Source organism: Ovis canadensis, chromosome 4, assembly GCF_042477335.2.
Source record: "Ovis canadensis isolate MfBH-ARS-UI-01 breed Bighorn chromosome 4, ARS-UI_OviCan_v2, whole genome shotgun sequence".
In the NCBI taxonomy this organism is placed as follows: domain Eukaryota; kingdom Metazoa; phylum Chordata; class Mammalia; order Artiodactyla; family Bovidae; genus Ovis; species Ovis canadensis.
The window spans coordinates 51,325,485-51,340,919 of NC_091248.1; the positions used below are offsets into that span (position 1 = coordinate 51,325,485).

The 15,435-nt window shown below is 34.6% G+C and overlaps 1 protein-coding gene across 1 annotated transcript in view; it reads left to right on the top strand.

Annotated features, from left to right (window-relative positions):
- Window positions 1-15,435, top strand: part of SEMA3A (semaphorin 3A) — a 242,456-nt gene that overhangs the window by 165,255 nt on the left and 61,766 nt on the right. The window lies entirely within an intron of this gene.

The following is a 15,435-nucleotide window of genomic DNA, read 5'->3' on the forward strand; positions in this document are numbered from 1 at the left end:
TCCCTTTAATACACTGTAGTGCAACTAAGTAAGCTGAGTATGTCATTGCTATTAAGACGGATTACTTGGAACTACAACATATTTTCTAGGATGAGAAAACATAGGAGATTAAAATCACTAAGTGGGAGAAAAGTTTTCAGAAAACTTAACCTAGCCACTGTATGGATGTAGTCTGAAAAGAAAGATGAAAATTATTTAGAAATAAAGAACAGATTAATTCCTAATGGTTAATAGTAGCTTCCTAAATAGATTGTCATTATCACTTAACCACAGTAATAATATCTGTCACTAAAATAAAATTTATGATATCACTTGCTGAAATTAAGATTCTTAAACTATGCTCTCGAGTCTCCTATCTAAAAGTCTAACCCTGAAGTTTATCATGTAAATTAGAAGTGATACCTGTTAATAAGTTTTCAGTCTTGGAACAGCACATAATATTATTGGAACATATGTTAATTCATGAGCCATTTTACATCTTATCATACAAAACAAATACTATATAATATGACATGATAGAGGTAAAATAGATAAGTTATTAATGAGACATTAAGAATAAATCACTTTCAGGTGAATTAAACTGTCATATTTAATTACTATATACAATGTGCTTATGTTCTGCTTTTTAACGAATGTCTTTACTTTCCCCAAGTCCAGTCCTTTCTCATCTCATTCAACACTGTCTCTATTCATATAGAACTTAAGTTTATCAGTCGACACAGTTACTAAAGTGAATTCTACTCTTCCCTCTGTACCTGGCACTTCTATTCAGCGTGCTCCTAGATCACTGATAATAGTACAGTGAATATCTAGCTACATTTGCCGGCTATAACATGTTATTCTGGCCAACTTCCATTTTTTGGGTGCACATTAAGCACTCTCTTGGTACCAAGAACTGTTATAAGAAACAGCTAACCAAGGGAAATCTCTGCCCTCCAGGATAATACTAATAGAATTCTTTATCAAATGGAAAACTCTGGAGATTTTAGCATCTCTATGGGATTATATGCATATATGTCCAAGGAGTCTTAATATCTTAAATCCATTGTTTAACCAATAAAGTAAAAGAACACATATATCCATTTTTCTTTCAGTGAAACATGAACTTTTTGATTCAGTTGATTTACACGCTTTGTTTAACTCAGTATCAGAACCACAGTGTCTGAGCCTTTTGCTATAAAATGATACCAAGATTTGACAAGTTATGAGGGAGGCTGCTTTTTATCCTTACATCTACAGTTGTCTCTTATAAAATGTGTGTTTAAGGGAGTTCAAAATCCAAGAAATTGGCGATCCCCTTTTTTAAGTTTTGTGGAAAAAAGATGGGAATCAGTTGGAATTTAAAAAAAAAACTGTACATAATATGAATGTCAATTTTTAGGAGATACTATTTTAGTGGAATATGTCCCTAATTTTACATAAATTTTTAAGTAAAGTCATCCCAAAAATAATGAGACAAAAAGAGATAATGGTTAGAGAGATTTGTTAAGGAATAGAGAGAAACCAGAAATCATATTATTTTATATAAAGCATTTTAGCAGAAATTCTAAATGCTTTTAGATAGATATTCTAGAAGTTCTGGGCTGCTTTCCAAAAAGTAAGTAAATAAGATCACTTCAACTAGTCTCTGAGATTTAAAAGAAATATGTAAAAATAATGAATTCATCATTAACAATAAGCATGATTCTTGACCCATTCTCTAACAGTAGAAACATTTCATTTGTTTAAAATTTTTAGTTTCTCATTTGATTATTTAAAGCAGTGGTTAAATAATCTCCCTATTTCTTTGGATTTTATTATATTAATCTATAAATTATATTGTTGCCACATTTTAGCAGCCTTTATTTTACAGCTTCTCTATAAATATTTGAGGGGAGCACAGTAACAAACTGAAGGATGATATTTTGAAAGATGAGGAAATCTACTTTTACTTAGTGTTTTAAGCTAATTAATATACATAAGCATGCCTTCTTATATGGTCTAAGAAATTTATTCCAACATGTAATTATATAAGGCTCAGAACATTGCCCAGACAATGGTTGTATATATATTATAATTTTTATTCCATGGAAAAATATAGAAATCATAGGTCCACTAGAAAATAAAACAAATTTAATCTATATTAAAGTTAGAAAATATTTCTTTGTGTTACTAAAATAAAGAGAAACAAGCCCTGTACTTATTCAAAACAAAGTTGAAAGTGTCAAATTGGTTTAGAAAATGCCTTTATTAGTCCTGACTAGGTATCTGAAAGGTGGAATATAGGTGGAAGCTATTCCATGTTAGTACTCAAGATCTTATAGAATCAATATTAAAGCAGAAGCAACGGGGAAGAGTTGCAAGGAAAAAAATAGGAAATGGAATGCTTGCACTGAACAAAAACACAAGTTGACTTAAACAGCACTGATTCTAAATTGCATCCACTGTACTGCAAATGCATGACGTTTAGTGTTATTATCCCAAATATTTGGAAGTTTTAATAACGAAAGTATTAATTTGTAAAATTGATGTTTTTGCATAAAGACATAATTGAAATAATTATCAACTGAAATCCTGTGATCATATAGTGTTTTATATTATTCAAAGTGCTTCCTATAAAATCACTTCATCTTCCCAAAAACCTTGTGAAATAGGAAACTATAAGTAATAAAATTTAAGTAACCTATAAGAGGTGAGTAGTAATCTTGTATCAACTGAAAACAAGATGAAATATACCTTCTGAACTCTGTTGTCTTTCTAACATGTTCATTTTATTAAGTTGTATAATTTTTAAAAAGCCAAGATTTGCCACACTTAAAGGATTCTATCCACCAGGGGTTCACATAATTATGTCATTTATATATAGCTCAAATCATTGTGGAGAAGGCGATGGCACCCCACTCCAGTACTCTTGCCTGGAAAATCCCATGGACGGAGGAGCCTGGTAGGCTGCAGTCCATGGGGTCGCTGAGAGTCGGACACGGCTGAGCAACTTCACTTTCACTTTTCGCTTTCATGCATTGGAGAAGGGAATGGCAGCCCACTCCAGTGCTCTTGCCTGGAGAATCCCACGGACGGGGGAGCCTGGTGTACTGGCGTCTATGGGGTTGCACAGAGTTGGACACGACTGAAGCGACTTAGCAGCAGCAAATCATTGAAAACTTAGCTGATATAAATCCTATTTCCAGGAGTTTGGCACTGGGAGTAGTAGCATATGCATCTCCTGGGAATTTGTTAGAAATCAAAAATCTCAGAGCCCACTCACATCTGCTTAATCAGAGTCTTCTCTCTGTCAAAATCCTACATTAGACCTGAGGACTAAACTATCAAAATATACCACACCTTTGATTGTTAAAGAAGAAACAGAAACAGGACAGTTTTGTTACGTTCTACGAATGAACAATCCTATACCTCGTCTAAATTGACATTGGCATACGAGAATGTTTGTGTGGTATGTGTGTATGTGTTTGGTGTTTAGACTCTACTGTGATGTCGTCTAATCTAAACTTTGTCATTATTCTAATATTGGCTTTTTAAAAAAAGTAGCTATTTATTCTGTGCTGCTTGGACTTTTCTACGGTTGTGACTACTGGGGCCTACTATCCAGCTGCAGTGCATGGGCTTCTCATTGCAGTGGCTTCTCACTGTGGACTGCAGAATCTAGGGTGCTTAGGCACAGAAGTTGCAGTTTCTGGCCTCTGGAGCACAGGCTTAATAGTTGCGGCACACTGGCTTAGATGCTCCATGGCATGTGGGATTTTCCAGGATGAGGGATCAAACCTGTGTCTCCTGCAATGGCAGGTAGATTCTTTGCCATTGAGCCATGAGGGAAGCCTTAGCTTTATTAAATTAGTAAATTTTGGTTCTGTTTCAATTGGAGAATTATAAATACCTAGTAAGTCTATCCTTTGAATGGGCTGATTGGAATTTTAAGCAACAATCACTGGTAAGACCTTTGTGTAAGTCTAGTAAGACCCAACGTAGACAGCACATTAAAAAGCAGAAACATTACTTTGCCAATAAAGGTCCATCTAGTTAAAGCTATGGTTTTTCCAGTAGTCATGTATGGATGTGACAGTTGGACCATAAAGAAAGCTGAGTGCTGAAGAATTGATGCTTTTGAACTGTGGTGTTGGAGAAGACTCTTGAGAGTCCCTTGGACAGTAAGGAGATCCAACCAATCCATCCTAAAGAAAATCAGTCCTGAAAATTCATTGAAAGGACTGATGCTGAAGCTGAAACTCGAATACTTTGGCCACCTGATATGAAGTACTGACTCATTTGAAAAGACCCTGATGCTGGGAAAGATTGAAGGCAGGAGAAGGGGATGACAGAGGATAAGATGATTGTATGGTATCACCAACTCGATGGACATGAGTTTGAGTAAATTCTGGGAGTTGGTGATGGACAGGGAGGCCTGGTGTGCTGCAGTCCATGGGGTTGCAAAAAGTCAGACATGACTGAGTGACTGAACTGAACTGAGTAAGACCCACCCTACCCTACTTGAATCATCTACTAAGACAGTGTTGGGTGAATACAACTGTATCCATGGGCCAGGAAGATTCCCTGGGGAAGGAAATGGCAACCCACTCCAGTATTCTTGCCTGGAGAATCCCATGGACAGAGAAGCCTGGTGGGCTACAGTCCGGGGGTCACTAAAGTGTCAGATATGACTTAGGGACTAAACAGTAACAACAAAGCACCTTTATAATAACCCATAAAATTTCCCACAACTACATCCTGCTAAATGTTAGGAATTTTTTTTTTTTAAGTAGTAGTAGAGATGGTGACTTCTAGGTTCAGAAAAGTCTCAGATAGTTTTTAAAGAGTTGTTTTTAGTATAGGTTTATATGAATTAACTTCTTTACACTTGAACTAAACTAGGACTAATAATGTTTTATTTTAAATAATAAACTGGATGATAAAACAGCAACACAGTATTTATAATATGTGATGACTAATTAGTTCCCTGTAAACTTCCCTGATGGCTCAGTCAGTTAAGATTCTGCCTGCAAGGCAAGGCACCTAGGTTCGATCCCTGGGTCTGGAAGATCCCCTGGAGAAGGGAATGGCAACCCTTCTAGTATTCTTGCCTGGAGAATTCCATGGACAGAGAGGACTCTGGTGGGCCACAGTTCTTGAGATCGCAGAGTTGGACACAACTGAGTGACTAATCCAAATACACTTTTGTCAAAAGCATCCAGTTTAAAAAAAAAAAACTAGAAAGATTTTTAGTGCAAATATACAGATAAAATTCAAACATAAAACCAAAAATTACACATTTTATGTTACAACTTTAAAATTTGTATTGTGACATTAAATTTTAAGTATTAGGGATGTGATATAATTTATATATATAAAACAGCATATCAGATATTAAAAATCTCTAGTATCCAGTGTACATAGATGTAATCCTTAGATGTAAATCAATAGATGTAAAAAAAAAAATCTCAAAATAAGTCCAAGTTGTTTTGTTAAAGTAATTGTTCGTTTCCAATATATTGAGATTAAACGAAAGTACAAAAAAGGTGGCTAATGTTAAATTTGAATTATTATTTCTTAAGGGATAATAAAATCTTGAAGATTAAACAGACTATGTAGTAAGAATTGTTTTCTGCAAATTCTAATCACTTTGAAAACTATGCTGTAAATTATCTTCTTTAGTGCTTTGAATTTCCTTCTCCACATAATTAGACATTTTCAAGAATCAAAACTATTATTGTCTCTAAAGAACAAAAGCCATGGAAACTGCTAATTATATCACAGTTGAGCATGTTTTTCTTCTTTGAAGAGGTCCTGAATTTTCAGCATTTTTGAGAACACGTTCTGATCAGAATGTGAGAGTTAATTCTAAAACTTTGCTGATTTTGCAATCAAGATAATTAGTTTCTTTCTATAAATGCTGTTATTAAAAAGTTTCCAAGGTATCTGTCAAATGAAAATTGACTTAAATCCTCCCTGGTTCCTAAATCATTATTTTAAGAATAAGTCTACAATGTGGAAATAGATATTTCCTTTCCCTGGAATTCAGGGGCCTAATGAGAGGGAACTCAGAGGAAGGCCCCTATGGATGCAATCCTTGAAAAAGGGCTTGAGCTTTTAATGGCACCCTACTGCAGTACTCTTGCCTGGAAAATCCCATGGACGGAGGAGTCTGGTAGGTTGCAGTCCATGGGGTCGTAAAGAGTCGGACACGACTGAGCACCTTCACTTTCACTTTTTACTTTCATGCATTGGAGAAGGAAATGGCAACCCACTCCAGTGTTCTTGCCTGGAGAATCCCAGGGACGGGGGAGCCTGGTAGGCTGCTGTCTATGGGGTCACACAGAGTCGGACACGACTGAAGCGACTTAGCTGCAGTAGCAGCAGCAGGAAATGGGCAGATTAGAGAGAAGAAACGTTTTCCATTTCCCTTACAAAATCAACTTTTTATTTCACAGAGGAAAATTTTTTTGTTTGATTACATATTCAGAAATGTTTTGGCAAAGTAAATTTTTATGATAAAACTGACTTGTTTTTTAATACAATTATTACTAAAATTCACACATACCAATTTTGCTAAGTAGATTCTGAGCTACTTTTCAGAGAGAGTAAAAAAAAAAGCAAGCAGAAATTGTGTATACACCTGGATTTTAAGAACATTCCAAAGAAATAAATTGGTAGTACATGTTTGCTTTTATTTTTGTGTTACTTAAGTGGTTCTGTTCTTTTCTTGACAAAGTTTCAATGTATCAATTTAACTTTGAATCATATAAAATATGTGGATGAGATAATTGTATGAAATCTCTAAGAAATATCTGAGAGAATAGACAAGAGTAAATAGGCTTTCAGGCCATTCAAGTCAGCTAGAGCTATAGTATTACCAATATCAATATCAGATGAAAAGGTAAACTAGAAACATGTATTTATGAGTATCCAGATATTCTAAATAAATTCTTAAAGTCAATTCTGTGTTACAAGAATGATTCAGTAAGTAGAAACCTCTCAATTTATTACCTTTTTATTTTAAAAATAAAATCTGTTACCTTTTTAATGTTGAAAAATTAATCAGATTTTCTGATTAATTAAAATTTTTTAGTTAAGAGTAGAAGAATATGTCCTTAATGTGATAAGAAAGAATTGAACTACAGTTAAAGTTCTTACTGCCCAGAAAAATACCAATAATGTATATGTTATTATAATTATTTTAAAATAATAGACATTGTATTTTAGAGCACTTTTAGTAAAATTTACAGTAAAATTGAATGAAGGGGACAGAGATTTTCCACATAATTCTACTCCCCATATGCTTAGCCTCCCCATTATCAACATCCCCTACCAGAGTGTACATCTGTTACAGTTGATGTATTAATCCATATACTGACACACACATTATCACCCAAAGTCTTATATTTATATTAGGGTTCCTTCTTGGCATTTGAACCAATGTATAATGATGTATATCTGCTATCACAGTAATTGTACTAAGTATGTCAGTCTAGCACTGTGAAACCACTGACCCAAAAAGCCCCCGTGTTCAACCTCTTCATTCTTTCCTTTCCCTTAATCCCAGCAACCCCTGATCTTTTTACTGTCTCTATATTTTTACCTTTTCCAGAATGTCGTGTTATGAAATCATACCATATGGCATGTAACCTTTTTCAGATTGGCGTCCTTCACTTACTAATATACATTTGTTTCCCCTATGTCTTTTCCTGGCTTGATAGTCCATTTCTTTTTAGCTCCAAATAATATTCCATTGTCTAGATTCACCTACTGAAGCACGTCTTGGTTACTTGCAAGTTTTGGCAATTTTGAATAAAGCTTCTATAAACATAATGTGCAGGTTTTTGTGTGGATATAACTTTTTAACTCCTTTGAGTGTATAGCAGGGAGCATGATTTTGGGGCCATGTGGTAAGGGTATGTTTAGTTTTGTAAAAACCACCAACTGTCTTCTACGGTGGCTGTATCATTTGAAATTCCCTGCAATAAATGAGAGTTCCTATTGCTCCGAATCTTTGCCAGCATTTACTGTTCTGGATTTTGGCCATTCTAATAGATGTGCTATGGTATCTCGTTGTTTTAATTTGCATTTTCCTAAAGATAATGGAACATCTTTTTCTGTGCTTATTTGCCCTCTTCGTATCTTCTTTAGAGAGATGTCAAAGCCTTTGGCCCATTTTTTTAATCCAATTGTTTATTTTCTAATTGAGTTTTTTAAGAGTTCTTTGTATATTTTGTATAACAGTTTTTTATTAGATGTGTCTTTTGCAGATAGTTTCTCATAGTCTGAGACTTGTGTTCTCATTCTCTTTATATAATTGTTTTTCAAAAGATGTATTTATTTCTATGAAGTGTATCTTAAACTTACATCTTTCCTTTTATTTTAAATGTTACCAAGTGAATGAGATATGACTATAGATTGCAGAAAGAGTTGAAAAGAGTTACTGCTATGTTTTTCTTCCTTCTCTGAGAGGTTTAAATCACTCCTGTACTATATCTCTTTGGTGTGTTTTCTTTTTTTAGCTCTTTGCTTAAACACTGAAACTTTTGAAAAATAAATCACGTTCACTGAAATGTACTTTTTCATCTTGTTTAATAAAGCAGAGTAAGCACATTGTATAAAAAAAATTGATGAACTTTCTGGCAAAGGGAAGGAAAATGTGCTCTAATTTAAAATGAGGTAAGTTAGGAAATAACATGATTCTTGAACCTCTACCAATTTTCTCTCTAAGGGAAAGTTTTAGTGTGAAGTCATCGATTAAGTAAGAGCATATAAATTATTTGTTATCATGGAGCAGTGGCTTTTCTAAACAAAACAAGTTCTGTTTTCTTTGGATACAGACAGTGAAAGTTTGCTGCCTTGGCCCTTCCTCCAAGCTCAAAATTTATTTTTAATTTCTATTGTATGCAAAATATTGTAATTACTTTATGAACATGGAATCCATTGAGAGCTTGATTTTGTTTTAAGAGAGCAGGGTTTACATTATACATATTCCATTTAATGTTAATATCTGTAATGACAAAATATTTTTTAAAATTGCCTTTTTCCCAAACCTTCTCAATTTTGTAGAAATCCATTGGGGGAAAAAGTCTATATTAAGTCCTTGAGGTTTAAATATAATAAAAATCAATATCCAACTTATTTTTATCTCAAGAATATGTATATTATATATGTATGTGTATCCATTTGTAACCATTATTAAATAATGAAAATTCTTCCATGAAATTTCTCTGATGTTCTCAAGTAACAAATCATCTATCTAATCTAAACTTGTGCTCAACCATGGCCAACTCTTTTTGTGTTCAGTTGTATCTGCCTCCTTGTGATCCTGTAGACTATAGCCCACTGGCTCCTCTGTCCATGGACTTTTCCACCCAAGAATGCTGGAGCAGGTTGCTGTTTCCTACTCCAGGGGATCTTTATGACCCAGAGATTGAACCCAAGTCTCCTACATGTCATGCATTGGCAGGCAGGTTCTTTACCACTAGTGCCACCTGGGGCATAATTCAAAAACCTAATGTAAATGATAAAAGGACACTTTATGATGATGCATAGATATGAATTTATTTATTTAGGACCTAATCCAAGAAATAATTTATAGTATTACAACTTTCTATATTTAAGAAGGAATAAATAATCAAAAATTATATAAATGCCTAAAAATATTATAGTTGAGGTAACTGTACTAAATCTAAAGACATGAACTATTTCTAATCCATATCTATCATGATATAAAACAGACCTACAGGTCATTATTCATAATGTGCCTATAAATAAAAAGAACATCATTATGCAACTCCTAAATTCTGCAATGGAGAAAAATCACTCTTAACTTATAAAGAATAAGGTATATAATTATATCATTCCCATGTTTAAATATTGAAGAATTGCTTCTTTCACAACAATCAATAAAAAAGACAACATGCTTACAAGGTAAAAGAGTGAAAGCAGACCACATTTATTAGATAAGTATCAGATCATAAGAAGTGAGAAATAGTCCTGTGAACTGATAGAGCCATTTAATTTAACTTAGATTAATATTCCAATCACTCTTCTTAAAACCTGCTTTGTACTCAATACTGTATATCTGTAATTTGAGAAATTCAATAAAATAGAGAAATGATTGTATAATATACATGATAAAAATAAATCAACCAGCAGGACAGAAAGATGAAAAAATGCAGCAACATGTTACTTCTTTAAAAAAAAAAAAAGAAACACAGAAACTCAACATTTATTACCAGTTTACTTTTCAAACGTTTCTACAGCATATAGGCAATTACAATATGAAAATATTCCTATTTGACTGTAAGATGTTAAAAACCACAATATTTAAGTAAAAAGAACATACATGCTATCTAGGTATAGAAAATCAACCATACACTGAAGAGTTTATCATACAAATTTACATCTCTGAAAATCTAAGTGATGTTTTCTGTGCAGGCTCAGTTATACAGCTTTAGTTTCTTGATTTTTCTGCAGTTTGAATTTAAGACTAAGTTATAAAGATAAGTATCAGTAAAGAAAAGAAAGTGATTTTCTTACCACCCATAATGATAATTATTTACAGGCTATGTTTTCTTAATTTATCTTAATCCTTATATGTGTTTTAGCACACCTTAACAGAAAGTTAAGATAAACATATTATTTTTGTTTCAGAGACATAGAAGTAATTTTAAATTATTTTTCTAAGAAAAATTTTCATATACCAGAAATTTGAAAGACTTTGATAGTGATGCACAGTTGTTCTCAACCTGTATTCTACAAATTTACAGTTTTCTATAATTTATCACATATCTATCCATCCATTTTTCTTCATCAACCATCTTTTTTGTGTCAATTCAAAATAGATTTCAGACATCAGCACACAATTCTCAAATGATTAACAGTGATTCGAGTTCAATATTGTTTATTTTTTTCTATTGAGGTGAAGTTAATGTACAGTGAAATGCACTAGTAACAAGTGTAGTGCACAGTGAGTTGTGACACATGAAATACTTCTGTACCCTAAATGCCAATCAAGGTTAGAAACACCCCAGAAAGTTTTCTCTTGCCGTTTCCTAATCAATCCCCATACTTTTGTCCCCAGAGGAATCCAGTATTCTGAATTTTTTACAAAAGTTATTCGTGCCTACTTCAGAAACTCATAAATGGAATTACATAATACATGCTCCTTTGTTTTAATATTTTTGAAATTCATCCATATCATTATATATCAGTATTGTGTTTTTTATTATTTCTGGGAAATTCAGTTCAGTTCAGTTCAGTTCTGTCTCTCAGTCTCATCCAACTCTGTGACCCATGAACTGCAGCACACCAGGCCTCCCTGTCCATCACCAACTCCTGGAGTTTACTCAAACTCGTGTCCATTGAGTTGGTGATGCTATCCAACCATCTCATCCTCTGTCATCCCCTTCTCCTCCTGCCTTAATCTTTCCCAGCATCAGGGTCTTTTCAAGTGATTCTGGGAAAATTTACCTGTTTGGGCTACACCACATCCTGTTATCTGTTGTACTGATAAGATAGACACCTCAGCTTAATGACACTGCCATAACCATTCTTGTTCAAGTCTAGTTGTGGGCATGTAAGTTTTCATTTCTCTCAGTTAAAAGGCAAGGAAGTGAATGAATGGATCATGGTAAGCCTGTATGCTCAGTCGCTCAGTCATGTCTGAATCTTTGCAACCACCTGGACTGCAGCCCGCCAAGCTCCTCTGTCCATGGAATTTTCCAGGCAAGAATACTGGTGTGGGTTGCCATTTCCTCCTCCAGGGGATCTTCCTGACCCAGAAATTGAACCCACATCTCCTGTGTCTCTTGCTTTGGCAGGTGGATTCTTTACCACTGAGCCACCTGGGAAATCATAGGGTAGGTATATGTATGGCTTTACAAAAAATGGCCAGAACAGTTTATATTCCAACCAAAACTGTATCAAGGAGAATGTCAAACAATGCATTGACAAAAACAAACTGAATGTTGATGAAGCCGCTTGGTGTTGTATAGAAGAAGAAACTGTAGCAAGGTAAGACTGACAACAAGAAACTCAGAAAGCTATTAAAGGGCGGAAGAACTTTAAGGACCTAAATTAAGACATGAAGAATGGAGATAGATATAAAAATATTCAGGAGAGAGATGGAAATAAAGCTTGATGACTGACTAAATATTGATGAAGAATAAGGAGAAAGAAATGTGGTGGCATTGAGAAAGATGAGCTTCCAGTTGGAACAAGTGTGGACATGATGGAGATAGTGAGTTATTCTGAGAAGCTGAATGTGCAATACTAATAAACATGGTCAAAAGTCAGCCCAGAAGTGCTGCTCAGGCACAAAAGAATATCCTGATAATTGGGGAATCAAACTGATTAAAATGGAGATATATATATATATATATACACACACATACATGAATGAAAGTGAGAAGCAGCAACTATGGAAGTGACATGTTTCTGAATATTTCCTTACTCTACTTAAAAAAAATTTTTTAGCAGAAAAATAGTCTTAATTACTTAATAATGATTATACAAACCTGTAATCTTACCTATATATAATGTGATTAAAAATGATAATCAGTCAGTAATTGCAAAGGTGATGAGTACACTCATGGCATAAATTTGTCGACAGGAAGTACAAGGGAGAACCTAAAAATGTTGCAGCACATCCAGTTGTGCTTGATGGGGAATATAGCTGTTAAGTCTCAACACTGAGAATCAAACCTCCTTTTGAATTTTTTGAATTCATGTGTCTTTATCTAAGTTTGTATGGAGAAACATGCAGCTGCTGATATTTTAGTGTCTGACTCATTTTCTCTTTCATTATGACCAAGTGATGGGGCGGGGCGGGGGGCGGGGGAAAGGAGCTGTTGATTTGCCCTTTGTTTGTGCCCTTTATTTTCCACTTTTGTATTTTTTAAAGATGTTCTTTTTTTTTTTTTCTTCAATGGTGCTCTTCTTAAATGATTTCTGGAGAACAGCACATGGCTAACTTTGAAGCAGGGGTAACCAATACTTGGAAAACAATGATAGCTCTTATTTCACGTGGCATGTTGTTCTATGTCCATGTGTTTTAAAACCATTAGGTCATTTGAGCTTTATAGCCTCACCATATTCTCACCTTATGATGAGAACTTGAAACAGATATGTGAAGTAATGTGCTAAGGGCCACACAGTTAGTCAGTGGGAAAGCTTAGCCAAAGGTTGTGCTGGCCTCTTACTGCATCCCTCGTGCAGCTACTCTGCCATCACCTGTGTGAAGGCAGTTTACAAACTGTAAAACAGTTATGAAAATAGAACAGTGTTCAGTTGAGTTCAAATTAGCAAGAATTTAAATGGTAATATATACTATCTTAAGAATTAGGATTTGAAGATGAATGACAGAGCCCTGCCTCAAAAACACTTTGTGAAGAAATTGTGAAGAATATTTAGGGCAGGTGAGATGGTTTAATAGTTTTAACTGAAATCTAAGCAAAATATTGTGAGAACCCAGAAGACAAATTTCCACTTGAAGAATTTAAAGAAAGTACTTTTGGAAAATATTAGTAAAAGATCTTAAAAAATTGGCATGATTCTTCATATAGAATTTACATAAATACAGTCATTTAAGACTGAAAGTTTCAAGAATGCAGAATGATAACAGGAGGATACAGATGAAAATGCAATGTGAGGTGAGCCTTGAATTATATAGCAGAGGGGCTGAATAGTGAAGACCTTGAATGCCTTAATGGAGTCTGAAGTAGTAGAAAGCATCAAGCTTTTATACTATTTTTTAATAAAGCTAATCTCTTTATTAAAATAGTAAACAGTAACCAAATCATGTATGTGCATATACAACTTAGATACATATTACAAAAATTACAAAATACATTGGTATAAATATTTGATGCTGCTTGGAACAGTAAAAACTCGGATCTTGTTCACATCCTAGCTTTGCTAGTTTCTAGTTTGCATTTTGAACATTTGTTGGGTCTTAATGTCAGATTTCTTTCTGGGATGAGTGTGGCTTAGAACAGTGTATAAAAAGGACAAGGAAGGGTCAAAGTAACTAGTACCTTTTGTTTTCGCTTACTGTTTGTGCTCATCTTCCCATTCTAATCAGCTCTTCTCGGTTTCCTGGCATGACTCACTTTGAACCTTTCTTTGGGTTAAACTACCCCAAGGGCTGTTCATACTTTCCCAGCCAACTAAGCATCAAAAGTTTTTCCAGGCCTATTTCTTGGCAGCCAGAGGTTTTTCTATTCCATAGCCAAAAATGATATATCCATTCTGCTTAGGCTGTTAGCTAAGAATGTGAGATGACCTTATGCTGCATTCCCTGCATTCTCAATGTGCTAGACGTTCCCATTCACGGTCTTCTGATTCTTTGGGGGCCTCCCCCCTACCCCATGCTGCATCAGAGCTGAAAGGGAAAAAAACAGTCACTTTGGGTGCCATCCTGGTGTGCTGGCCTTCATCTGGTGAGAGATTTTCTCTATCAGCAACTTCCCTGCTAGTTAGCTTGTATTTTGAAGTCTAGGGCTGTGACATTGGAAATATTTTTTCTTAGTTGTAAAAATGAAGTTTTAAAATTTACATAATTTACAACTGCTCTTTGTTCTTCTCAGTTGTCTATAATAGGCTTACAGATTCCTTATCATCCAGCTTCTGTTTGTTTGCTTTCATTAGCAATCTAAGTTTTCATTACCATTAACTTTTAAACATATATTTACACAGTATATTTCTAAACTTTTATGTTCTATAATTATACAAGCTAGCAGTTTTTGAAGGCCTGTGATATAGGAATATAAATAGGTAGGTAGGTAAGTAGATAAATAGATACACACACACAGACATATATATGTAGATGTATACAATAAACTGGAAAATTCTGAAAGAGATGGGAATATCAGACCACCTGACCTGCCTCTTGAGAAATCTGTATGCAGGTCAGAAAGCAACAGTTAGAATTGGACATGGAACAACAGACTGGTTTCAAATAGGAAAAGGAGTACGTCAAGGCTGTATATTGTCACCCTGCTTATTTAACTTATATGCAGAGTACATCATGGGAAACGCTGGACTAGAAGAAACACAAGCTGGAATCAAGATTGCCAGGAGAAATATCAATAACCTCAGATATGCAGATGATACCAGGCTTATGGCAGAAAGTGAAGAGGAGCTAAAAAGCCTCTTGATGAAAGTGAAAGAGGAGAGTGAAAAAGTTTGCTTAAAGCTCAACATTCAGAAAACTAAGATCATGGCATCTGATCCCATCACTTCATGGGAAATAGATGGGGAAACAGTGTCAGACTTTATTTTTGGGGGCTCCAAAATCACTGCAGATGGTGACTGCAGCCATGAAATTAAAAGACGCTTACTCCTTGAAAGGAAAGTTATGACCAACCTAGATAGCATATTCAAAAGCAGAGATATTACTTTGCTGACTAAGGTCCGTCTAGTCAAGGCTATGGTTTTTCCAGTGGTCATGTATGGATGTGAGAG